At 35.3% G+C, this 27520-nt stretch overlaps 1 long non-coding RNA gene across 2 annotated transcripts in view; it reads left to right on the plus strand.

The window, feature by feature from the left end:
* The window catches only part of LOC111097392, a 51764-nt gene extending 25194 nt beyond the window's left edge, over window positions 1-26570 (plus strand). For both annotated transcript variants that reach the window (XR_005364547.1, XR_005364548.1), the window contains exons 3-4: window positions 21376-21466; window positions 25564-26570. This is a non-coding gene — a long non-coding RNA (uncharacterized LOC111097392). The remainder of the gene's footprint in view (window positions 1-21375; window positions 21467-25563) is intronic.
* The last annotated feature ends 950 nt before the right edge of the window (window positions 26571-27520 follow it).

Here is a 27520-nt window from a genome sequence, read left to right on the forward strand (position 1 = left end):
TCCTTAAAATGAATATGATATAGCAAAGGAACTAAATTGCTAAAACAATTTTGACAAAGAAGAATAAAGTTGGAGAAATCACACCATTTGATTTTAAGAATTACTGTATAGTTATAGTAATCAAGACAATACAGTTTTGGTGGAGGGAGAGACACATAGATCAATAGAACAGAATAGAGTTCAGAAACAGACTCACACAAATATGGCCTGCTGATTCTTTTATAAAGTTGCAAGAGTAATTCAGAGGGGTATTCAGATGTGTTGAAACAATCGTACATAGTGAAAAAACAAGAACTGTGACAATAACTTCCATCCTCTACAGAAATTACCTCAGAAAGATCATAAGTCAAAACATAAAATGTTAAACTATAAAATATATTGGATGGGCTAAACATCAGAGTGAATACTACAGAAGAAAGGATCAGTGAACTTGATGACAACTCAGTTAAAAAACGATGTCCAAAATGGAGTACAGAGGTAAATACTTCAAGTGGAATAGGACATCTTTACTCCATGAGAAAATACCAAACTCAATAATATGCATATAATCACAGTCCCAGAAAAAATGAGGCAGAATAATATCTAAACAAACTAGCATATGAGATTTATTATAGAATAACATTTCCTAACCATAGCAAAATGATAATGAAGAATAGCAAACCATAAATATTAAAAGTTAGAAAATTCCAAGCAGGATAAATATATTGCAAACCACACTTATGCACAAATATTTAAACTACTGAAAAATAAACAGGAAAACCCTTAAAGAAAAATAAAGAGAAAATTATAAATGATTTGGAGGTGGGAGGGTGGGGGATGCTGGAGAATTATCACGTATGGGTGAACATAAGATTAATAGCCAATTCTTCTCAGAAACAATGCAAGCCAAAATATAATGGAGTGACATCTTCAAAATGCTACAAGAAAAAGAAAAACAACTGTCAGTTTAGAATTCAATAATAAATGGAAGTATATTTCAAAGATGAAAGTAAAATAAAGACATTTTATGAGAGAAGTTTAGCGTCAACAGATATGTACTCTCAAAAGCTGAGAGAATTTAGTGTCAACAGGTATGTACTATCAGACATGCCAAAGAAAGTTTTTTAGGAAGAGGTAAAAAGAAACAAATTGGAAACCTGGATCTAAAGGAGGGATTAAAAAGTATAAAAAATGGTAAATAAGTGAATAAGTATAGAATACTACTATTTATTTTTGTTGTTTCTTTAAAATAGATTTGACTGTCTAAAATGATAACTATAATAAGGCTTGGGGCACCTGGGTGGCTCAGTAGGTTAAGCAGTTGGCTCTTTATTTCAGTTCAAGTCATGATCTCAGGGGCCTGGGACTGATCACCATGTACGGCTCCAGGCTCAGTGAAGAGTCTGCTTGAGGATTTTCTCACTCCCTTTGCCCCTCCCCCTGCTTATGCTTACATTCTACGCCCCTCTGAAATAAATCTTTTTTTTTTTAATAAATCTTTAAAAAAACACAGTAACTATATGAGGCTTATACCATAATTAGGCTAATATTTTGATTTGATATTCTTTACTACTATTTTCCTGAGAATCATGTCCATGTTGATAAGGACTAATGATCTCTAACACAAGTTCTTTTCTTGTGTCTTTGTCTGATTTGGGTATCAGGGTAATTCTGACCTCATTAAATAAATTTCGGAGTATTCTCTTCTGTTTTTGGAAGATATTTTATAGAAGTTGTATGATTTCTTCCTTACATATTTGATAGAATGAGTCTGTGATATTGTATGGGGGTAGAGCTTTCTTCATTGGAGGGTTTTTAACTATAAATTAAATTTTCCTGATAGATGGCTATACAAGTTATCTCTGTCTTCTTGAGTGTTTTTTTTTTTAAGGTTTTATTTATTTATTCATGAGAGGCAGAGACATAGGCAGAGGGAGAAGCAGGCTCCCTGCAGGGGCCCAATGCAGGACTCGATCCCTGGACCCTAGGATCATGACTCAAGCCAAAGGCAAGATGTTCAACCACTGAGCCACCCAGGCATCCCTTCTTGAATGATTTTTAATAGTTTGGGTATTTCATGGAACTGGTCTACTTCATAATGCACGTTGTTGGATTTATGGGCATAGATTTATATGTTGTAGTCTTTTATTATTTTAATTTCTATAATTTTTTTAGACTTTATTTATGTACTCATGAGAGACTTAGAGAGAGAGGCAGAGACATAGGCAGAGAGAGAAGCAGGCTCCTGGCGGGGAGCCCAAATGCAGGACTCGATCCCAGGACTCCAGGATCACACCCTGAACCAAAGGCAGACACTCAACCACTGAGCCACTCAGGTGCCCCCATTTGTGCTTTCATATAAATATACAAAGTTTGCATGAGAATCCCTGAAAGAAAGATTTAAAAACTGCAGTTATATTTTGCATTCAAATTCCCATTCTAGCATGTATGCAAAGACCTAACAGATATGTAAGTCCTGTGGGCTTCTTAGGGATGGTGATCCTGTCATGTATCATTCGTGGGACATAAGCCCAAAGCACTTTTCCAGTGGGAGTAATGAATTATACTCACATGCTTTCCCTTCATACTTAGTCCATTTTTCTCCTGCATATAAAAAGCATTTATTGGCAGAAAAGCTTTAGGATACAATTTGTTACTATTGATCAGAGGTTTTTCTCTGTATGAAATTCATTGACCATAGTGAATCAAAAACATAAGCTAGTCTGATTAGCATCATATTCTAATTTAGTCATTCTAAAACCTGGTTAGAAAAGTGAAGTGTTGTTGTTTTTTTAATGCGTGCTGTTTTTAATAATGCAGGGTCTCTGACCCTGCTGATTCAGAATTACATAAAAAAGTTATTTTGAAAAGCTTTCCAGGTGATTCTAGTGATTGACCAGATTGGGAAACCAGTATCTCCTCAACTATCCAAACCACTGTTGATGTGAAAAAACTTTGCTATGAAAAGCAAAGTGAAATGAAAATGACCTGGGGTTTGGGAAAGGAGCTCCAAACATCCTATATTAAATGAGCTCTTGACACTATTTTTTACTTTTTCTTAAAAATCTGATTATGGAGTAATAAATGTTTGTTTGGCATAAGATCTTGTTAACTAAGCTGTAGACATCTTTGAGAATCTTATCAGTGCTATGGATGAATCCTTTCTCCCGGATATTCAGAACATTTCTCATATGACTTCAAAGTGAAGTAAAGATCTTTTAGAATTTTTCTAAAACAATTTTCAGGCTGGTTTAAATGGATCACAGAGGTCATCTGTGAAATGACCCACTCAAGCTCTTAGCTGGTTACATTGGATCCTGATTTGGGAAGTTCATTCACACTGAAATGTTTATCCCACTGCATTCTGCTGCCTTAATATTATTTTTTAACATGGGGACATAACATATATGTCCAAATTTCTGTTACTTATCTTACCAATGATATTGGATACCTCTCTCCTCAAAGAATGACAGAAAATAAAATACAAGTTGTGAGAAAACTATATATTTCTATGGTTCTCAGTTTCCTTCATGATGAAATGAAGGGGAATGTTGGATCAAAGAAATAGATTTCTTTACTTAAGTTTTTAATTGCAAAATATCTTAAGCATACAAAAGGGTATAATGAACCCACAATATTTGCCGTCTGCATCAACAAACTTGAACATTTTGTCATATCAACTTACGATTTTTTAAAATAAGTAACATTTATAACAATGTTATAAAACAAGTCACATTTTTAAAAATAAATAACATTATAGTAAACTATAATTGAAAATTCCTTTAGTCATTACCCTGATTTCATTTCCCTCCCTTCCAAAAGTAACCACAATCAGAAGCTGATGTCTGTCTTTCTGTTATTGTTTTATGCTTTGTTACTTACGATCAGTGAACAAAATATATTATCTATCCATTTAGGAATTTGAGTTGAACTGTATCAAACCCTACATATTATTTTGTAATTTTTTTAAAGATTTTTATTTATTTATTTATTTATTCATGATAGACATAGAGAGAGAGAGAGGCAGAGACACAGGCAGAGGGAGAAGCAGGATCCATGCCGGGAGCCTGACGCGGAACTGGATCCCGGGACTCCAGGATCGCACACCCTGGGCCAAAGGCAGGCGCACACCCTGGGCCAAAGGCAGCCGCTGAGCCACCCAGGGATCCCCTTATTTTGTAATTTATATTTTTCACTCAATTTCTTATTTTTGCAATATTTCCATGTTGACATTTATAGCTCTAGTTCATGCATTTTAATTATTGTGTAGGATGCTGTCAAATTAATATATGCTGAAACCCTGGAGTAAGTGTGAAATTCAGATATAGTGGGATTTATCTTTGGATAAATCCCAGAATGTGTGTTCTTATCCCCAGTACCCTTCCAGCCTTATTTCCTTGAATATGGCCCTTATAAAAGGTGACTACTAACTGGGAAAATTTCAGTATTCTGAGCACTCTTCTGGAATTCCTCTCCAAACACGGGCATGGAATCACTCTCATTGATATTTAAACTGGATTAGACAACTCCACCATGCATTACCAAACTGGACAGTGGATCTTAGAAACTGCAAGACCTCATAACTTAGCTTCTCATTTTACCTGGCTGTATGTTTGGACTCTATTTATTGTGTTATAGAGGAATCTTACTATACCACAGTCAACTTACCAGGTTTCTCATACTGATGAATTTTTGATTGTTTCCAATAACTCATTCCTGGTGTATTTAACATAATTTTATGTTTTCTTTTATTCATGTGTGAGTATTTCTCTAGAGTATTCATCTAAGAATAGAACTGCTGGATGAATAAACAGGTCTGTACATTTCCAAATTTGCTAGATGTTGCTAAATTGCTTTTCTAAGCAGTTGTATCAGTTTATTCTTCAACCAGCTGTTATGGGCTGAGCATTTATGGCAGCTTATGAAACTCTTCATTGTTCCATGTCTTCATTCAGCATTCACTTGGCATTATCAGATTGTTGCCAATCTGATGACTATAAAAGGATATCTAATATTGTATTAATTTACATTTCCTTGATAACCAGGAGATTGAATATTTTTTAACACGTTTTTGGCCCTTTCTTTTACCTTCTGTGAATTAGCTGTTTACATATTTGACATGTTTTTAGAAGAGTTATTGTTTTCATTGGTTTTTATGAATTCTTCATATGTTGTGGATATTAAACTGTGGTCAATTATATGTATTAATATTATCTCTCAGTTCAGAGTCTATCTTTTAACTTTGTTTGTGGTTGGTTTGGATTTTTTTGTCCTTTATAAGTATTTACCTTTCAAAAAAACTTGTTGAGACATAGTCTATATTTTTCTCTCTCTCAGTCATGCCCTTCCCTGAAAGGTAACTACTATTCACACTTCTAACACTTTTAATTAGTTGTTTCTATTTTCTGATATTCATATAAATGGAATAATGCAGAATGTGTTCTTTTCCTTTGGCTTCTTTTGCTCAATATCATGCTAGCAAAATGTAGCTGTAATTTTGCTTGAGGCAATATTTAGTTCCTTCTCACAGCCACGTTTTACTATTTGACTATTCTACAGGTTATTTATCTTTACTATTATTAATGAACACTTTTTTTTTTTTTTTTTAGTTTTTGGTTAATCCAGATAGTTTTCCTATGAATAGTTTTGTGCATGTTTTTGGAGAACATTTTATTTGACATATGTCTACAAGTAGAATTATTGGTCATAGCATATGTATATATCATACATATCATACATATCATACTTTACTAGATAGTGCTACACAGTTTTTCAAATTTTCTGTACCAATTTACACTCCTACTAGCAATGCATAAAAGTTCCTATTGCTCTACCACCTTTTGGTATTTGGTATTGGTATTGACAATTGTTTTCATTTTAGCCATTCCAGTGTATGTGTGTAGTAGACTCTCATGGTGGTTTTGATATGTATTTTCCTGATGACTGTTTTATGTTTATTAAACATATTTATGTTTATGTTTATGTTAGTTTTATGTTTATTGGGATTTGAATTTCCTCTTTGTAAAGGGCCTGTTCAAGTCTTTGCCCAGTTGAGAAAGAGCTTGTCTGTATTTTCCTTTTGATTTGTGGAAATTATTTTAAGTATAAATCCTTTAACACCAATATATATCTAATATATGTAAAATGTCTTCCCTCACTTGGTGCTTTTTGCCATTTTTAATCTGTAGTAGCATCTTTTTTTCTCTATATGACCTTTCTATGTTTTCTGCAAAATATATTTCTATATTCTACTTTTTCTATATATTTTGAACTTTATAAAATTACTTTTCAAAAATTAAGCATAACATATATGCAGAAAATCACATGTAAGTATACAACTCAAATTTGCACACACTGAACACATCCATTAATGAGTCCCCCCAGATGAGGAAACAGAATATTTTGTTAAGTCACAATCCTCTTTCCAATCATAGCATTCTAAAGCATAACCACTGACCTGACTTCTAAATCCAGGGAGTAGTTTTTATGTCTTGGAACTTAATATAAATGAAATTATACTTTTTCCTTTTCTCCCTTTTTGTGGGAGGAGGAAGGAAATCTGGCCCTCTTTGTTCAATCATAGGTATAGTTGCTTACAGCAATTATTTTATTGTTAAATAGAATTCTCTTATATGAATGTGCCATAATTTATGTATTAATCCTACTTTTGATGGTATTTTGATAATTACCATGTTGTTGCTATTACAGATGGTATGGCTATGAGTAATCTTCTATGTTTTTTGAGAACATATATATGCATTTCCTTCCAGTATATGCTTAAGTGTGGAATTGTTAGTTCATAGAATATGCATATGTTCAGCATTGGTAGATAATTCCAAAGAGTTTTTTTTCAATGTTCTTACCAACCTACATTTCCACCAGAAGTTTTTAGAGACATTTGAGGAAGCTAGCCATGACTAGGACTACAAAGACCCACTTGCAGACTTGTAGGTTAAACAAATGATTATTGTTTGAGCCATTGAGTTTTAGGGTATTTTGTCAAACAACATTGTCATTGCAAAATATTAACTGGTATACTCGTATTCTTAGAGTAAACATCCAGCTTGTAATAATACATTATCCTTTTATGTATCACTGAATTCAAATTGCTAATATTTAGATAAAAATTTTGCACCCTATATTCATTTAAAATGTTGGCCTTTGAAGTCTATTTTTTGGAATAATACCCTTGTCAAGTTAGGCTGGATTCCTAAATTGAGATGAAAATTTTCCCACCCACTTCCACTCCCAAACATTTCCCCCTGAATCTTTGGAAAAGAGTGTGAGAAACCAATGTTACTTCTTCCTTAAACGTTAGGAAGAATTCACTGGTAAAGACTTTTAGGTCTTGAGATCATACAATGGAATGGATTTAAATTTTATTTTATTTTATTTTTTAAGATTTTATTTATTTATTTGAGAAAGAGAGAGAGAGCATGAGAGTGGCAAAGGGAGAGGGAGAAGCAGGCTCCCCACTGAGCATGGAGGCCAATGTAGGGCCCAATCCCAGGACCCTGGGATCATGACCTGAGCTGAAGGCAGATGCCCAACTAGCTGAGCCACCCTGGCGCTCCTGGATTTAAATTTTAGGCTCAATTTATTTAATATATATGGGATTATTTATTTTTTTATTTCTTCTTATTTCATTTTTGATAGGGATTTCTAGAAATGTGTCAATTTGAAGTTCTCAACTTTATTCACAGGAAGTATCCTTTTATTATCTATTAATATTTGCAACATCTACAGTGATGTCTTCATTTTTATTTATTTATTTATTTTTTGATGTCTTCATTTTTAATGTTTGATGTTAGATTTTTTTCTCATCTCCTCTTTTTTTGAGTCACTTTTCCTAGAAGTCTATTAATTTGATCAGTCTTCTCTAAGAACTGCTTTTTTATTTTTTTATTTTTTGTATTAACAAATTTCTTTTAAAAAAGAGAGACTTTATGTATTTATTCATGAGAGACACACAGAGAGAGAGGCAGAGACACAGGCAGAGGAAGAAGCAGGCTCCACTCAGGGAGCCTGATGCGGGACTCAATCCCAGGACTCCAGGATCATGCTTTAGGCCGAAGACAGGCGCTAAATCGCTGAGCCTCCCAGGGATCCCCCACAAATTTATTTTCCATTAATTTCTTTATATTATGTTTTTCCATTTTTCTTTCCTTCATTTTGTTGTTCATATTTTTTCTTCCGCTTCTGGGATTTGGATACTAGGTAACTGATTTTCAGCCTATTATATTTTCTAATATATGCACTTTCAGGCAGTAAATTTCCACCTTAGTAGGGTTTTAGCTGCATTTCACACAGCTTGATGGCTGTACTTTCATCATTATTCAGTTCAAAATGCTTTCTAATATTCTTTGTTGTTTCTTCTTTGACATTCAGTTTATTTAGACATGTATTGCTTATTTTTCAAAGAGGGGGAATTTTCTAGTGATCTGTTTGTTTTTAATTTTTTGCTTCATTCCACTGTGGTCAGAAAATATGTTGTGAATGATTTATCTATCCTTGTTCTGTGTTCCAAGAAAGCAGAGGACCAGTTCAGAGTATAAAACTACCATACCATCTTTGTTAGTTTTCAAACTGTGAGCTCTAGAGTCTTGTGATTTTCGGAGTTACCTGGGAGTCAGAAGGAGAAAAAACCAAGCTGAATTCTACGTTCCCTTTGCTCCCTGGAGCAGACCCATTTTGTCTGTTTTATTTATTAGGTTTTTTTGGAAAGATTTTATTTATTTATTCATGAAAGACACAGAGAGAGGCAGAGACACAGGCAGAGGGAGAAGCAGGCTCCCTGTGGGAAGCCCGCTGCGGGACTCAATCCCGGGACTTTTAGATCACACCCTGAGCCTAGGGCAGACACTCAACCACTGAACCACCCAGGTGTCCCTCTTAGGTTTTAATATAAAAATGTTTTACTTAAAAAAGAATTCTTGCTGTTTTAAAACTACTGAATTACAGAATTCTGTTGTCCTTCTAACTTTAAAATACCATTATTCTCTATATCTATTATTAGCAAAACCCAAAATCTCCCTGCAAGGGCCAGAATGATCTTATCATGTTAACCCAGCACCCTAACCTTCATGCAGTTGCTTCATTAAATCAATCCTGTTACATTATTACCATATTAATTTACATATATGATCTATGTGTGAATGGCCAAGATTTTGTTAAAAGCCAATGCAGTCAGTTATCAATTAACCTAGTAAAAGATGTTCAGTGCATCCTAGGAATCAAAGACAGGCAAGTTAAACCCATAGTGTTATATGACTTTATTTATCAGAATGGCAAAGATTAAATATTTTCATATGCTGCTGGAGGGAATCTGTATCACAAATTATTTGTCTTCAGTTATTTTTTGTGTAAGGAAGGAACTAGTCTTAAATCAACTGTCATAAACTCAGATGCCTACAGAAACCAAGAAGGGGAAATAAGATTGACAGTATTCTTTTTCGTGGAAGCATTCAATTGTAAAAGTCTTCCTCAGAGTTCTGAGGTTGTGACTAAGAATAATGAATAAAGCCAGGATGTATTTCACATATGAAGACAATTAGATATACTCAAACATGAAGCATTTTAGCATCCAACAGCCCTTCTTATCACAAACACACACATACAACTGGTAACAAAATCAGTTAATAAAAGCATGAAGCAAAAAAAGTTAAATCTGAAAAGAAGGATTCATAATAAAAATATTAGTGTTATATACAGAGTCTTTTCCAGTCTAAGACTCACGAGCAATTATGCTTGTGAATTGCTTACATGACAATATAATAAAAATAATGATAAAGATAATATGATTACTTTAAAAAGCAAAGAAACAGAAGAGGTAGAAGGTATGAGATTGTTCTTTGATACAGTCAATTAATAGGGTCAAAACTGAAATGTCTTAAAAACTCAAAGATATAATGACTCCAACCACTAAATAGTTTTCATGGTACCTTTCATCAGCCTTACAGAGATATTTTGAGAAAATAAGAAAGTCATTTTTTACTTTTCCCTCTTCTCTTAAATAAAAATTAAAGTGAATTCTTTTATGCAAAAATATCACAGTATGATCCTGTTTTTGTAAGGTTCAGAACTATTGTTTATTCTGTGTACATATAAAAAATGATATCTGAAATGGTATTCCCCTAATAATTATGGCTATTTCTTGGTGGAAGATTTAAAGTGACATAGGAACTTCCTTCTTTGTACTGTTCTCTAAGGCTAAAATGATTTACAATGCCCTCCAGTTCCTTTCTAATAGCTGAGTAATATTCCATTGTATACATAAACCACATCTTCTTTATCCATTCATCTTTCGTTGGACACCGAGGCTCCTTCCACAGTTTGGCTATAGTGGCCATTGCTGCTAGAAACATCGGGGTGCAGGTGTCCCGGCGTTTCATTGCATTTGTATCTTTGGGGTAAATCCCCAACAGTGCAATTGCTGGGTCGTAGGGCAGGTCTATTTTTAACTCTTTGAGGAACCTCCACACAGTTTTCCAGAGTGGCTGCACCAGTTCACATTCCCACCAACAGTGTAAGAGCGTTCCCTTTTCTCCGCATCCTCTCCAACATTTGTTGTTTCCTGCCTTGTTAATTTTCCCCATTCTCACTGGTGTGAGGTGGTATCTCATTGTAGTTTTGATTTGTATTTCCCTGATGGCAAGTGATGCAGAGCATTTTCTCATATGCATGTTGGCCATGTCTATGTCATCCTCTGTGAGATTTCTGTTCATGTCTTTTGCCCATTTCATGATTGGATTGTTTGTTTCTTTGGTGTTGAGTTTAATAAGTTCTTTATAGATCTTGGAAACTAGCCCTTTATCTGATATGTCATTTGCAAATATCTTCTCCCATTCTGTAGGTTGTCTTTGAGTTTTGTTGACTGTATCCTTTGCTGTGCAAAAGCTTCTTATCTTGATGAAGTCCCAATAGTTCATTTTTGCTTTTGTTTCTTTTGCCTTCGTGGATGTATCTTGCAAGAAGTTACTATGGCCGAGTTCAAAAAGGGTGTTGCCTGTGTTCTTCTCTAGGATTTTGATGGAATCTTGTCTCACATTTAGATCTTTCATCCATTTTGAGTTTATCTTTGTGTATGGTGAAAGAGAGTGGTCTAGTTTCATTCTTCTGCATGTGGATGTCCAATTTTCCCAGCACCATTTATTGAAGAGACTGTCTTTCTTCCAATGGATAGTCTTTCCTCCTTTATCGAATATTAGTTGCCCATAAAGTTCAGGGTCCACTTCTGGATTCTCTATTCTGTTCCACTGATCTATGTGTCTGTTTTTGTGCCAGTACCACACTGTCTTGATGACCACAGCTTTGTAGTACAACCTGAAATCTGGCATTGTGATGCCCCCAGATATGGTCTGGAGGGTATTATGCTGAGTGAAGTAAGTCAGTCGGAGAAGGACAAACATTATATGTTCTCATTCATTTGGGGAATATAAATAATAGTGAAAGGGAAAATAAGGGAAGGGAGAAGAAATGGGTGGGAAATATCAGAAAGGGAGACAGAACGTAAAGACTGCTAACTCTGGGAAACGAACTAGGGGTGGTAGAAGGGGAGGAGGGCGGGGGGTGGGAGTGAATGGGTGACGGGCACTGGGTGTTATTCTGTATGTTAGTAAATTGAACACCAATAAAAAAAAAAAAAAAGAAAAAAAAAAAAAAAAAACAAAAGTAAGACAGTAACAAGCTATGTATAAGTGTCTATCCCAGGAAACAAAAGCAAATATATGTGTCAACTATACTTCAAGAAATAAATAATTAATTTCATATCATAAAAAGCAAACACAGAGTTTGAAAAATGAAATCAGAAGATAAGAGAACAAATTCACTTAATAAATATTTATTGAAAACCTAAAAAAAAAAAAAAAAAAATTAAATAAAATGATTTACAATGATCATATGATAACTTTCCAAGAAGTTAAACCATTTTCCTTGTTCTTTAAAACTAAAATAAACCAATGATGAAACAAATACATAAATAAAATTGTGTGGCTCATTCCACAACTGTGACCCAAAAGATTGCTCAGATTTCTGTAATTCTAAAATTGATGAGGCCAGTTCCAACTATTGAGAAGTGAGGAAACACAGGAGATGTCTGTCCTGTCCCTCAGGGGGCATCCCATTTACTTTCTATTCTGTTCCTGTGACTGGGGCTGTTCTCCTCTCCTCCCCCCTCAGCACCTCTTTTTCTTCCTTCTGTCTGTTCAGATTCTTCCACTGTCCTATGTGAATTGGAATTTAAATCCCACAACCACATTGTAGGACTAATGGATTGGAAGAGATCTTTCCTCCCTGCTTCCTTCTCCCTTGGAGAGAACTGTATTTATTGCTTTAATTAGAGCATGGAGCTGTAGGAGGAAATGCAAATCTTTAGGCTTTCTCCTGACACATTCAAATTGGGGGGGGGGGGGGGCAACTTGGAAACCCTCTGCTGCAAGAAGTGCCAGCTGGATAATTAGTACTGTGTGGTAATAGTTTTTTTTTAAATGTGGGAGGGGATGAGAACCAATGTAAGCATCTTTAACAAACTTTAGCACTCTCAGCCGGGTTTCCAAAACTGTTGCTTGATGAAATGTTTGGGAGATTTAAAAACAAAAGCAAAAATGTGTATTAATGTTAGCTTTGTGTGGAGGGAGGAGCAAGGTGATGACATTCATCTAATCTACAATAAAGGTCATTGAACTGCTGAGCTGGCTTTCTTTCTGTGTTGAAAGGAGAGAATGATTCCCTACAATTATTCCTCCAGAGAGCATTGAATTTGCCAAATGATTAAGACAAGAAAAGACAAAGGTATTTTGGGAATTCAGCAAAGTCTGAATAAGGCCCAAGTGTTTAAGGTAATAACCTGCAGTGTGCTTTCCAAAACTGTTAATGACTGGAGAGGTATGGCCCAAACCAATCAGAGTGGAAGGTAGGCATTATGCCATTCAGGTACATGATGCGTCAATATTAAACCTAGTTGAGTCTTTTATTCATATATGATATAGTTCTGCTTTTTGGGGAGGAGGGAAAAGAAATCTCTTTTGGTCTCCAGCAAAAGAAATTAAGTATAGGTAGGTTTAATGATTTTTTTCATCAATTGTAACCATGATCATCCTGCATTCATTTATTCATGCAAGAGCCATAACACCGAAACTACTCTGTGCCACATATTGGGGCTACAGCAATAACAATAAAGACCATAGGCCCTGCTCTCAGAATTTTACTTTCTTAAGTAGGAGTCAGCAAACATGTTTTAATAAAGAGCCTGATAATTAATATTTTCAACTTTGTAGGCTTTACAACTATCCAGTTGTTACAGCATGAAGGCGGCCATAGACAGTACATAAGCAAATGAGTATGGCTATATTCCAGTACAACTTTGTTTATGGACACTGGATGCTGAATGTGATATACTTTTGGCATGTTACAAAATAGTCATTTTCTTTCTTTTTCAAAATAGTCATTTTTAAAAAATTTCTTTCCATTTGAAAATGGAAAAAACACTGTTAGCTAGTAGATGATACCAAAACAGGTGGCTGGCCAGATTTGGCATGTGGGCTATAGTTTGTAGGTCTCTGATCTAGAGGTTTAGTAGTGGAAATCAAATCAATTGGGATCAATTGGCTGGTGTTGAAAATGAAGTGACAAAATAAAACTGGCATAGACAGCTGTCTGCCAAAGGATTTGTGAATTATAGAATCTTTAGGAAGAAATCTCAGAGATCTTTGCAGTCTTGGATAACCTTCATAGAGTATTTGCTTCCTCATCAAGACATTCACAACCAGGTGGTATAGCCCCTATTTGAACACTTTCTGTGGCAGGACATTGACAACTTCCTAAGTCAGCCTGTCTTATTCCAGAGGCATTTTCATCAAATATAAATATACATTTATAAATCATAGAACTCTGCATCTCAGTAAAGCTCAACTAGTATCCCTAGTTTGCCCCCATTGGCAGGCTTCAGGGAATAAATATAAGTAACTTTTCCATAGGGCATAATTTACAGACAAGCCATACCATCACTTGTAAGTCTTCAGTATTTTACATTGGTTTTATTATTTGTCTATGTTTGGTCCCAGAGTTTGGTTCTTCTAATTGGAAGGTGGAAAAGACATGGTTCTAGGTTTTTGATTCTGTCTGATTCATTCATATATTCAGTATTAGTTCATTTATTTCCAGCATGGAGAAAGTTAAAAAGAAGGCTAGAGAGAAGACAATTAGATTGTTTCCTTTTAAAGTGGTGATTCAAAACATTTGTGAAATAATAAACAATATGTGCCATATGTCCTATTATAATTAATCAGCTTACGTGATAAGGCTTTTGGAACGTGGAGCATAGCTTATTTTTACCTTGAGAAACAGTGCTAATCCCAAAGGAACATGATCTTCTTTGCAAAATAAATATTGTCAAAGCTAGCATTCTAACCTTTCCTGTGTTTTCTTATCTTTATTTAAATATAAGGCAGCTGGTTGAAATCAGCTTAAAAACAAGTTGCAGGGTGCCTGGGTGGCTCAGTCTGTTGGGTGTCTGACTCTTGATTTTGGCTCAGGTCATGTCATGATCCTAGGGTCCTGGGATCAAGCCCCATGTTGAGCTCCATGCTCAGCACAGAGCTTGCTTGTCCCTCTTCCTCTGCTCCTACCCTGCTCACTTTCTCTCTCTCTCTCAAATAAATAAAACCTTAAAAAAAAACAAAAAACAATTAACAAGTTGCATTCAAATGTGTCAAAGTCCTAGGGAAAAGTTCATGCTGGGATGTGTGTGTGTGTGTTTAATTGCACCTATAAATGATATCATAATTGCTGGACATTGAATTGTATAATAAATATAGGAGATTTTGGAGTCATGCAGATTATAACAAAGAACAGCTTCATCACATAATATTTGGACTTTGGGCAAATTCTCAGAGCGTCTTTAAATCCTAATTTATTCATTTATAAATTGAGATTAATAATACATATTTTATAGCATCAAATGAAAAATGTTAACAAGCTGTTTAACAGAATGCCTGGTACTCAAATATTATTCTCTTCTCCTTCCTTTCAGCTCCCACCAAATTGCTTCTGAGGCTAATAATGGGCAAATTGGGATTGAGTGGCAAAAAAAAAGTTAGATGCTACAGTATCTAATTGGAGAAAATTTCAAACTAGAGATACAAATACATTATCCAAGCAATTTGCTTTTTGGTTTCTTTATATAAAAACTTTTCCCTGGAGTAATTAAATATGATCATAATATGATTAAATATTTAGTGTAAAAGGAAAATTTGTTTCTCATTTGGAGGTGATTACAAGGAAGCAGGCTGGTATGGTCCCCATTTAAAATATAAATGTTGCCTGAAGCATGTGAGATTATCCCAAACTCTAATAAGAAAACGAAATCTATTGTATTTGTGGAGGTTGGGAGTGTTAAGAACTTTGACTTTAGGCAACAAGATATTTGGATAAGAGGTGACTTTTTTTAAAGATTTTATTTATTCATGAGAGACACAGAGAGGCAGAGACACAGGCAGAGAAAGAAGCAAACTCCCTGTGAGGAGCTCGATGTGGGACTCCATCCCGGGACTCTGAGATCACGCCCTGAGCCAAAGGCAAATGCTCAACCACTGAGCCACCCAGGTGCCCCAAGAGCTGACATTTTTGTAGCACTTTACTCTGTGCCTTTAGACTGTGCGCACTTTATGTGTATCAACTTATTTAATCCTCACAACAAAGCACCAGGCACTATTATTATCTTCATTTACAGATGGAAACACTGAAGTACGTGGGACCCACAGTGAGTTATTGGCAGAGCCAGGATCCAAATCTAGGTTGGCTGGCTGGCTGTGGTTTACATTGCCACTTTTAGGAACTTGAATGTACTTTTCCCCTCTCTACTGTTTCTCATCCTCTATCCCTATTTCGCTGGGGGGAAAAGTGAGCAGTACTTTAAACATGATGAACAGGGGTCCTGAACCCATAAGCCTGTAGAGCTCAGCAGATGACATGAACAAGTAATGTGGGCCATCAAAGGAGGTCCATAGACAGGATGCTGTGTATAGGGAGCAGCCAGTATTCAACCCCAATTAAGTTTTGTTCAATATTTAGCAAGTACTTGCTAGACCATTTCATAGATACTGGTACTAACATGTTTAACCACCCCCCCCAAAAGCTGTGTCTTGAATTGAATAGTGTCCCCCCAAAATTTCATGTCCACCCAGAATCTCAGAAGGTGAACTTTTTTGGATATAGGGTCTTTGCAGATGTAATTAAGGTAAGGATTGAGATGTGATCATAAGAGGCAAGGGTAAGCCCTAAATCCAATGAGTGTCCTTATAAGAGAAGAAAGAGACACACAGACACAAAGAAAAGAGGGCATAGGCGAAGTGGAGGCTGAGTTTGAGTTGATGTGTCTATAAGCCAAGGAACACCAAAGATTACTGGCAACCACTATGGACCAGGTTTTCCCTCAGAGCCTTCAGAGGGAAGCAGCCTGCTGACACTTTGATTACAGAATTCTGGCTTCCAGACTTATGAGAGGAAAAGATTTTGTTTTAACCACCAAGTTTGTGGTGATTTGTTATAGCAGTCCTAGGAAACTAATACACCCTTTTCTCATACTACTTGCATTTTAGTAGGGGAGAGATAAAATAAATGACTATATAATATAATACAATCCTGAATGCTTATCATTGCTAAACCCAAACTGACTCACAAAGACTGCTAAACTACATCCCTAGCCTTGCCTTCCATGCATCTTGTCACAGGATTAAACAATCTCAGTTTCAACATTGAAAATAACATTGAAACAAAAATGAATATTCATTAACTTTGCCTGATCTCCCTATAACCTCCTTAAGCCCAGTGTTTTCTGGAGAACAGTCTTCTTAAATTGTTCTCATGTTGAAGATTTTAATAAAGCCTTGAGCTCACAGTTTCAGTTGATTTTCTCCTTCCATATCTTAAAATGAAAGAGACCTTAGAAATCTACTTACTTTACCCCCTCATTGTAGAGCAGTGATGGTGTGAATGGAGGGGATAATGACCAGGTGACAATAAAATCACTAGTCTTGTTCTATCACATAAAAACTGCATGAACTTAAGTGAGTCACTCCACCAGTCTGACCCTTAGTTTCCTCATCTATGAAATGGGGAAGAATGGGTATCAGTGAAATAAGATAAACCTTTTCTAATTTTAAAGTTTTATGCCTTTATGGATACAGTGGCATAAGAACAAGAGCCAACCAATTGGTTGTCCTGTCCTGTGGTTTAAAAATATTTAAAACTAAAGTAAAGATTAATCTGGCATTCTACTATTATCCAATATATTAAAGGTCATTCTATCACAAATTTTATAAATTATCAGAAGTCTTATTTGTAGCTTGGCAAGGATGTGTTACCTTCTTCAGCCATGTGACAAAGAAGTTATTTATTCACAAGGTTATATTCATGCCCACTTTCATTACATAATTTAACTTCTTTTGTGAAATCTTGTCTCACCTCTCATATCCAGGACAATCTCCCTTTTTTGAAAACCTTTACGATTGATTGGGTACCACTAAGGGTCCCTGTGTATGATACTTAGATATTTCAGCTGGATTATGATTTCCTGAGTAGTGGGAATCTAGTGATCTCCCATTCCACATCTACATTTTTTCAAGAGAAGCCAGAGATCTATATTTATATGTAAAATCTTATTTTAAAATGTTGTCAGTGAAATCAAACATTTTCAAAACACCACGTGACCATATAACATATCAGTAAGACAGAATTAGCTCATGGGCTAAGAGAGTTTGAATCTTCAGAAAAAGAGAATCAAGGAAAATATGGAGATTATGTTTTGAGAAGTGAGAAAATAAGTTTCTGGAACCAATGTCCATTAGCAAACATACATGTCTGGAACTAAAAGATTATGAACTGGACCACTCTTTAATAGTTAACAAAACTTTCATTTAGAGTCTATTTGCCAAATATTATTCCTGCTCTCGAAAGCTGATAATCTTATTCAAGAGTATGGTATCACACATATATATCACATATAAATGATGTTCCCAAAATCCTAAATAAAATGTGAAAAGAACAGTACATTATGATTAAGTTGATTAACTGCGCTTTATCCCAGAGTTGCAAAGTTGACTCAGTGTCAGAAAATCTATTCCCATACTTCATTACAGAAGCTGATTATTAAAATATGGTATTAATTCTTGTCAAAACTCTTAGTAAAATAAAAATAGAAACTTCCTATACAGGATAATGTCTCACTATAAGAAATAAACTTTTTATTTAATGGCTTAATGCTGTAAGAATTCTCATTAAAGTCAGGAATAACACAGAAATACCTACATTCCCCACTATTATTCAACTTAATCAAAATTATAACACCCATAAACATAAATTTTTAAAAAGAGTGAAAGAAGCATGAAGAAGACAATTTAACTAAAGAACAAAATATCTGAATAAAGGAGGGCATAAATGCTTATTTTGAATAGGAAACCTAAACATTACAAAGATGCCAATTATTCCTAAATTAACATACACATTCAACAATTATAATCAGAATGCCAAGATTTACATTTTTATTTTGCATTGGTGGGAGGAAAAGCTTGACAAAAGATGGTAAAATTTCACTGGAAAGAATGCATGCATTTAAATGGGCAAGAACTTAAATTTTTTTCATATTGAAATAATTTTAAACTTACAGACAAGTTGCAAAAATAGTAGAGTCCCCATATAGCCTTCACCTAGTTTCCTCTTATGTTAAAACTTATAGCCATACAACCATTACCAAAACTAAGAAATTAGCCTTGCTTTAATACTATTAACTAAACTTTCAGAATATATTCAGATTTCAACAGTTTTTTCCACTAATGTCCTTTAGCTTTTACAGGATTCCATACTGCATTTAGTTGTCATCTCCCACCAGTCTCCTTCAACATGTGATAGGTCCTCAGTCTTTCTTTATCCTTTGTGATCTTGACACTTTTGTAGAGTGCAGGTCGGTTATTTTCTAGAATGTTCCTCAATTTGCACTGGTCTATCATTTTTTTCATGATTTGACTGAGGTGGTACATTCCTGGAAAGGGTACCTCAGAGGTGATTTGCCATATTCTGTACATCTTACTGGATATATGTGATATTGATATGTATTGCTGGTGATACTAATTTTGATCACTTGAGTAAGTGCTATCTGCCAAGATTCTCCTCTGTCAATTTACTATTGTCCCCTTGTGATTACTAAATATTTCGGAAAGGGATACTTAGAGACTATGTAGATATACTATTTTCACTTAAATTTGTGCCTACTAGTGTAAGCATCTAGGCAAAACATGTTGAAATGTAATATTTATATATCAAAACTTACCCAATAGATGATAGTTTCTCTCAATAGTTTCTTTTTGCTTTTGTTTCGTTTGTCTCAGGAGACATATCTAGTAAAAGGTTGCTACAGCTGATGTCAAAGAGGTTACTGCCTGTGTTCTCCTCCAGGAATTTTTTTTTAAGATTTTATTTATTTATTCATGAGAGACACACAGAGAGAGAGCGAGAGTAGCAGAGACACAGGCAGAGGGAGAGGCAGGCCCCATGCAGGGAGCCCGACGTGGGACTCAATCCCGGGACTCCAGGATCAGGCCCTGGGCAGAAGGCGGCGCCAAACCACTGAGCCACCCAGGCTGCCCCTCCTCCAGGATTTTGATGGTTTCTTATCTCACATTTTAGGTTTTTCATCCATTTTGAATTTATTTTTGTGTTTGGTATAACAAAGTGGTCCAATTTTATTCTGTTGTATGTAGCTGTTCAGTTTTCCCACACCATTTGTTGAAAAGATTGTCCTTTCCATTGGATATTCTTTCCTGCTTTGTTGAAGATCAGTTGACAGATTAGTGGATATGAAGTGAGAACCCATTACAAGATTCAAATACATATGCAAACATAGACATAATAAACAGTGAGGGGAAATAGGTTATTCAGTAAATTATGTGGAGATAGTTGGCTAACCATTTGGAAGAAAATAAAATTAGATCTCTATGTATGCACAAATATATATGCCAAATATATGAACATAAAATTACATCTATACATGTGCTAGAATAAAGAAGAATAGTTGTATAACCTTAGAAGGGGAGATCTCTACTAAGTGTGATTTACAACTAGAAACTTTCAATGTAAAAATGGACAGATATGACTGCATCAAAGTTTAGAACTAATATTATAAACATTTTTTTTTTAAAGCAACAGACTGGGACACCTGGGTGCCAGAGTCAGTTGAGCTTCCAACTCTTGATTTTGGCTCAGATCATGATCTCAGAGTTATGAGATCAAGCCTCGTGCTGGGCTCCATAGTCAGTGCAGAGTCTGCTTGAGACTCTCTCTCTCCCTCTGCCCCACTCCCCCACTCTCTCTCTCCAAAATAATAAATAAATGAATGAATCAATCAATCAATCAATCAAACTGGGGACTGTGTGTGTGTGTGTATTTTAGAGCTCTTAAAAATCAATGTAAAGTAACAAGCCACAAGAAATAGACAAAAATCATAATCAGGCCATTTACAGATAAAGAAATGTAAAAATACAGTGGACATGGGAAAAGAAAAAAAAAATCAGTGATTACAGAAGTAGAGATTTTACCTTGTTATTTTTATTAGATTTATTATTAGATGGGAATTTTTATTTTTATTATTATTTTTAAATATTTTATTTATTTTTTTCATGAGAGACAAAGAGAGGCAAAGACATAGGCAGAGGGAGAAGCAGACTCCTTGCCAGAAGCCTGATGAGGACTTGATCCCAGGACCCCAGGATCACAACCTGAGCCAAAGGAGGTGCTCAACCACTGAGCCACCCAGGTGCCCCTAGATGGGAAGCTTTTAAAAAAATTATAATGTTCTGTTTTAGTGAGTGTGGGGGGAAATAGGTACTCTCAAGGACTCTTGGTCAGAGTGCATTTTATTGCACTTTTAGAGGATAACTTCCCAGTTATGTATCAAAATTACAAATACATAAGCTTTCTGATTGCTTCTGATAAACAATTCCACTTCCAGGAACATTAATTAGCAGGAATGTTAAAATACACATACACACACACACACAAACACACACACACACACAGATACATCAATTTCATTGCTGCAGTACTCAAGAGTAACAAAAGGTAACCTAGAGCAACATGGTTGAATCAAGTGTATCCATACAAAGAGTTATATAGCTACATAGCTATTAAAAAGAATATGTATGTTCTATGTGCTCTGACAAGGAACCATGTTTTAATTGAAGTGAGTCAAATCAGAAAGAGAGAAGATACATCAAAAACTCATGAAAAAATGTCCAGTTTTTCAGTGATCATGAGACTAAAAATGATGAGAATACAGTACAGCAATATGTGTAATAAGTTCAGGCCCCTTTTCTAAATGATTCTACCCTTGTTATTTTTATCTTACAGAAATAATCTACATCTTTATGTAACTAAATTTATGCACAGGGATTTTCGTAAAAATGTCATTAAAAGGAAATGTCCAACATTTGGGGAACTTGTAAGTAAAATAGAAAAATATCAGTATATTATGAAATGAAAAATGCAAAACAGGTACATATATGTGTAGCATGATCCCAACTTTGTAAAAATGTGTAGAAAATAAAGAGACAGAAATTATTATATGCTTTAAAAAGTGTATTTCCTTTAGATGAGAAATTCCATACCTAAGAATCTGTACTTTCCCATTCGAAAGTAGACAAGTTTCATGTACCCAGATTTTTGCTACAGTTATTCATGATAGCCAAAACACTGGAAGCTAACCAAGTGACCAAAAATTTAGGAATTGTTAAAGCTATAATGTGATGTATTTATATGATGGATTACTTTTGGCTATTAAAAATAATCTCGTGAAAGTATTTTTTAAATGATTTATTTATTTATTTGAGAGATAGAGGGAGAGATAATCTGAAGCAGACTGTGCTGAGCAGAGCCTGATGCAGAGCTCCATCTCAAGACTCTGAGATCATAACCTGAGCAGAAATCAAGTGGGCCACTTAACCGACTAAGCCACCCAAATGTCCCTATTGGAAACGAATTTGAAGTGACATGCAAAAATATGGTGTCATATAAAGTTTAAAAGCAGGCAATAAAAAGGTGTCTGGTCTTAAATGTAAAAATATATGCATTGAAGAAATTCAGGAAAGAAATGTAAGAAAATGTAATCGTTGTTTCTCTTTGTCGTGGGGTTATGGGAAATCTTGACATTTTTCTTTATGCTTTTCTTCATTTTACAAATTTTCTCCTATTAATATATGTCAATATTAATATCAGAAAATACTTGTTTTAAAAAGAAAAACAATAGAGGTAAAGTGTTTTCAGATGTGTATTTTATTGAATGTTATCCGTAGCTTCCAAAACAATGAGACAGCAAAAATTTGGCTTTAAACTTAGAACAACCCATAGATCTCTGCAAAAGTGAAGGCCAGACCTTTAACTGTTGATTTTACTCTAGGCGAGGGAGGACTAGTACAGTAAAAATGATGTTAGGAGTAGAAGGATAATTGGTGCCTTGAGGTCTGCACTGTGCTGTTTTGTAAGAAAAAATTGTGGTAATGCTATTTTTGAGTCAATAAGACATAGACCTCTGGGTGCGAATAAAAACCTAAGAGAAATGTATGTGAGGATGTCAAAGGATGAAGAAACAGCTTACAATTCAATGAGGGTAAGCATAAGGGTTTTGTTTCTGTGTGTTCCTTTTAAGCATGATTTAAAAAAAAGTTTATAAAATGGTATAAAGGGGAATTATGACTGACTTTTCAAAAAGAGAATGTTTCTAGAATTCCTTAACAGCAAGCTTTATTGATATATATAAATGTTCACTTGTTAATCATTAAGATTGTCAAGAAGAATTTAATGGAAACAGGAACAGTTAGGGTGTGAAGAATCATTGGCAAACTGCAAACCCTCAGAAATGAAGACAAATGACAGTTGCAGTCAATAGGATTCAATATGTAAACACTTGTTTATAGACATTTCTTTGGGAATTCAGCTACAGGGACTCTCCAAATTAGATTTCTTCTGAGTTGCTGATCAAAATAAGACCAGTGAGCAGAAGCAACAAAGAGTTAGTATTAAAAAAAAAAGTCAGTATTTCAATTCATTGTAAGGGTATTAAAATATTAAAAATATTTTCAATGGATTTAGTTACATTTTGCACTAATGGCTTAAATCACTATATGGCCCCAGATCAGAGATCATACCGTTGCAGTTGGGTTGATGAAACTCTAATATTATATAGCATTTAGTAACCTCACCATGTGTTCCTCTTTCTATATTTCCAGTCTAGCTAATGCTATCATCATACTCTACCCATTGGCTTAAATTGGTAATCTGGGGGTCATTTTGGTCTTAATCCACCTTCTTGTACCAAAATGGATACAAATAGAAGCTTTAGAGAAACTCATGTAAATGTTCCAAGTATCACCTACTAGTCAGTTTACTACCCTACTGCCATGTCCTTCAGGCTTCTGTTATCTTTCACTGTAGATGGCATTCTTATTACAATAACCTTCTTATTACCCTCTTAGGCTGTTATACTTGCTCACTCAACCCTATTGATAGAATGATATTCCAAGTTTGTAGCTCAGACCCTCATACCTTATAGGAACTCAAAAAATATTTGGTGGGTGAATAAATGGATAAATATATTGAATGAATAATAACATGCCAAATTATGCCTGTCCCTGATTAAATTATGCCCTCCCTTCTTGATGTATAGGTTACAGCTCAAATCCTTTAATTGTTCTGGCTCTTATGTATCTTTCAAATTCATCCCTTGCTACACACAGATTCTGGTGCACAATAAGATCTCAAATGTTGTAAGCAGAACGTTGAGCTAAAACAGTAGTTCTCAAACTTTATTGTACATCAGAATCAGTTACAGGACTTATTAAAACCAGAATCATGGATTTCACTTCTAGAGTTGGTAACTCAGTAGACCTGGAGTTAGGCCAGAGACTTTGTATTTCTGTCCATTTCCCAGATGATGCTGAGTCCATTGGTCTAGAGGACTTCTGAGTGAGATGATCTAAAAAATCCTTTTAGCTATGATATTCAGTGATAAGTATTATAGATATCCTTACAGCATTTACTTGTAATTCAATAATTTAATCTAAAGGGATACTATTTGGAGTAATGATTTTGTTTCCAAGCAGACCAGAGGAGTTGGAACATTACACAAGGAAATATAGTATCTTAGGGAACACATTTTTGTACTTTAGATCTCAGAAAGAAAAGAATACCTATCTTCAGCCCCATATAGTTACTGAGTTCTACTGATTAAGAGTATGAGCTTTGTGCCTAGGTTGAGTTACAGCCCTGCCACTTACTAGCTGTAAATTTTGTAACTCTTTTAACCTTACTAAGCCATGATTTCTTCATCCTTGAATTAAAGATGGTAATAGGTTTCTTATAGGGTTGAGAGTATTAAATAGGATAACATATGTAATATACTTAGCTGGATGCCTGAAACATAGTTGAACTACAATAAGCAAAGATTGACCAGGCAAGAATCTTGGTTGAGAGAATCAGCTGGGAAGCACTGTAATTTATCTACTTTTTTTTTTTTTTAAAGATTGTATTTATTTATTCATGAGAGACACAGAGAGAGAGAGAGAGGCAGAGACACAGGCAGAGGGAGAAGCAGGCTCCATGCAGAGAGCCCGACGTGGGACTCGATCCTGGGTCTCCAGGATCAGGCCCTGGGCTGAGGTGGCGCTAAACTGCTGAGCCACCCAGGGATCCCCTAATTTATCTACTTTTGTATCATTCAGTTTCTTGTTAGCCTACATATTCTACCACTAGACAGAAAACAAGTCAATTCAATTCCCATCCAACCTCCCTTTCTTCAGGGTGCATCTGCTTTTTAGTGACTTGTGTGGTGCCTTAGGAAGATGTTTTGGAATATCTCATTAATTAGGTCATCAACTATCTACACTGGTTTCTACTAGGAAGGATATAATTGTGATTGCCCTTCAGTCCTGAATCCAAGCAGGTCACTGTTGTGTCATCCCAAACCATAAGATCACTTTAAGTTCTACTATGTGTCATCTGCCTCTTTGCCACTCTTGGAGACATGAGACTATTCTGCACCCATTTCCTTAATTATAAAATATGGGTACTATTTATTCTGTACCTCAAAGAATTAATTTATAGATAAGCATTAAATATACTTGACTTCACGTTTTTACTGGAGGATCTAGAGAGCTGAAAAGAGAATCACTCTCAAACTTACCATGAAAAAAGCCAGACAAATTCATGACACTTCTTGACATCTTAGGGGCATTGAGGCTGCAGGTCAACTAATTGACCCAAAAAAATGTAAGGAAACACATATGTCAGCAGTGATAGAAGTATGCTAGCACTGCTTGACCTAGGGAAGATGCAACTGGACACCAAAGAGAGATTGTGAAATTCCTGTAGGGCTACAGAAACTATGAAATTCTGCATTTCTTTCAGAAATGGGTGTTCACAGAAAGATTGGAGGAAGTCCCATGGAAATGTTCCTTATGGTACTGATATGGGGGAAGGGAAGAACAGCCAGTGAAGGAGGATCATAAGACTCTACTGAGACCCTCCTCTTTTCTCTCACTACAGACCAAAAGCCTAACTATGTGAGAGAAAGTACAACAAATGTCATTGCCCTTAAGGCATTGGTGAAGATCCACTGCAGCTGAGGGAAGAGAACAAAAAGAAAAACTTCTACACCAAAAGGAAAAGCAGGAATAGTATGAGGTCCAGGCTATAACTAGAGGAGGAGGACATGGTCACATCTCTGAGACCCTGGGATATAGTTCCTATTAAAAGACAGGGGCTTAATCAGAAAAACAGAGAATACCCCTCTCCCACCACTACCAGGCTAACAAGTGTCCAGTAACAAGTAATAATGGAATACTGCTGGAGAAGAATAGAAGAAGAATCCAAGAGTGGAGTTCTCTGAGACATGGTGCAAAAAGAAGACTGCAAACTGATGGCAGAGCAGACACTGAGACAAACCCTTTCACAAACTAGCCCATACCCTAAACAGAAGATATCACTAGAGGAATTTGAAGCCTTGAAGCCTGTAGTCTGCTGAGAGTGAACATAGCAACATCAGACTCAGCATTTCTAATTGTAACACTCCAGACTTAATGACAAATATCAAACTCTAAATCCAAGAAGCTCAGAAACCAAAGAAGGGTAAATACCACACACACACACACACACACACACACACACACACACACACCTATTCATTCATATATTCAATCCACTGAACACAAAGTCAAAGAGAAAATCTTGAAAACAGCCAAAGGAAAATCACACATTATATACAGATTTAAAAAGATAAGAATTACGATAGACTACTTGTCAGAACCATGACTTCAAATAGTAAAGACTTAACCAGACAAACTGGGAGAATTCACTGCCAGCAGACTGTACAAAAAATGCTGAGGAAGTTCTTCGGCAAGCAAAAGAAATATGATATGAGACAGAAACTTGGATAAACACAAAGAAGTGAAGAGCCTTGAAAATAGAATAAATGAAGATAAAATGAAATTGATTTCTCTTTGTATATCAAAATTAACTATTTAAAGTTAAAAATAGGGATCCCTGGGTGGCGCAGTGGTTTGGCGCCTGCCTTTGGCCCAGGGCGTGATCCTGGAGACCCAGGATCGAATCCCACGTCGGGCTCCCGGTGCATGGAGCCTGCTTCTCCCTCTGCCTGTGTCTCTGCCTCTCTCTCTCTCTGACTACCATAAATAAATAAAAATTAAAAAAAAAATTAAAGTTAAAAATAGAAGCAATGATTTATTTATTTACAGCACATGTAAACATTAAATTACGACATCCGTAGAGCAAGAATGAAAGAAAAGAATACAGAATATTCTGTGTTCCTTAAGCTATATCTGGTAGTGGCATATGATTTGAAGGTGGACTAGTTAAAGTTACATATTGAAAAACACTAGAGTCACCATAAAAACTTTGAGTGAAAGCATATAAACAGTAAGTCAAGAGAGGAGGTACAATTGAATAAAAAAATTTTTCAACTAACCCAAGAGAAGCTATAAAAATAGAGAAATAGCAGCAACAAAACAGATCAAGTGAGAAGTGCTAACAAGATGGTAGATTTAATCTTAATCATATTTATATTATACTAAATGTGAATGGTCTAAGCACACAAATTAAAATAGATTGTCAGAATGGATAAGAAACAATACTCAACTCTAGGCTGTCTACAAGTGACCCAATTCAAGTATAAAGACATAAGTAGTTTGAAAATAGAGCTAGAAAAGACACACCATACTGACGCTAACAAAAGAGAATGGAAATAACTGTAGTAACTATAGTATATAGTGTTGATAGTAACTCTAGTAACTATAACTCTAGTAATATAAAAAACATGCAAATAGAATCCAGAACAAGGAAGAAAAGCATTAAATATGATAAAGGGTTCTATTCTCCAAGAAAATACAAAAACCCTAAATAAGCATGTACCCCACAGAAGAGCTTCAACATACATTTAAAAAGCAGACACTGATAGACCTGAAAGGAGAGATAGAGAAATCCGTGT

This window comes from Canis lupus, chromosome 9, assembly GCF_011100685.1.
Source record: "Canis lupus familiaris isolate Mischka breed German Shepherd chromosome 9, alternate assembly UU_Cfam_GSD_1.0, whole genome shotgun sequence".
NCBI lineage: Eukaryota > Metazoa > Chordata > Mammalia > Carnivora > Canidae > Canis > Canis lupus.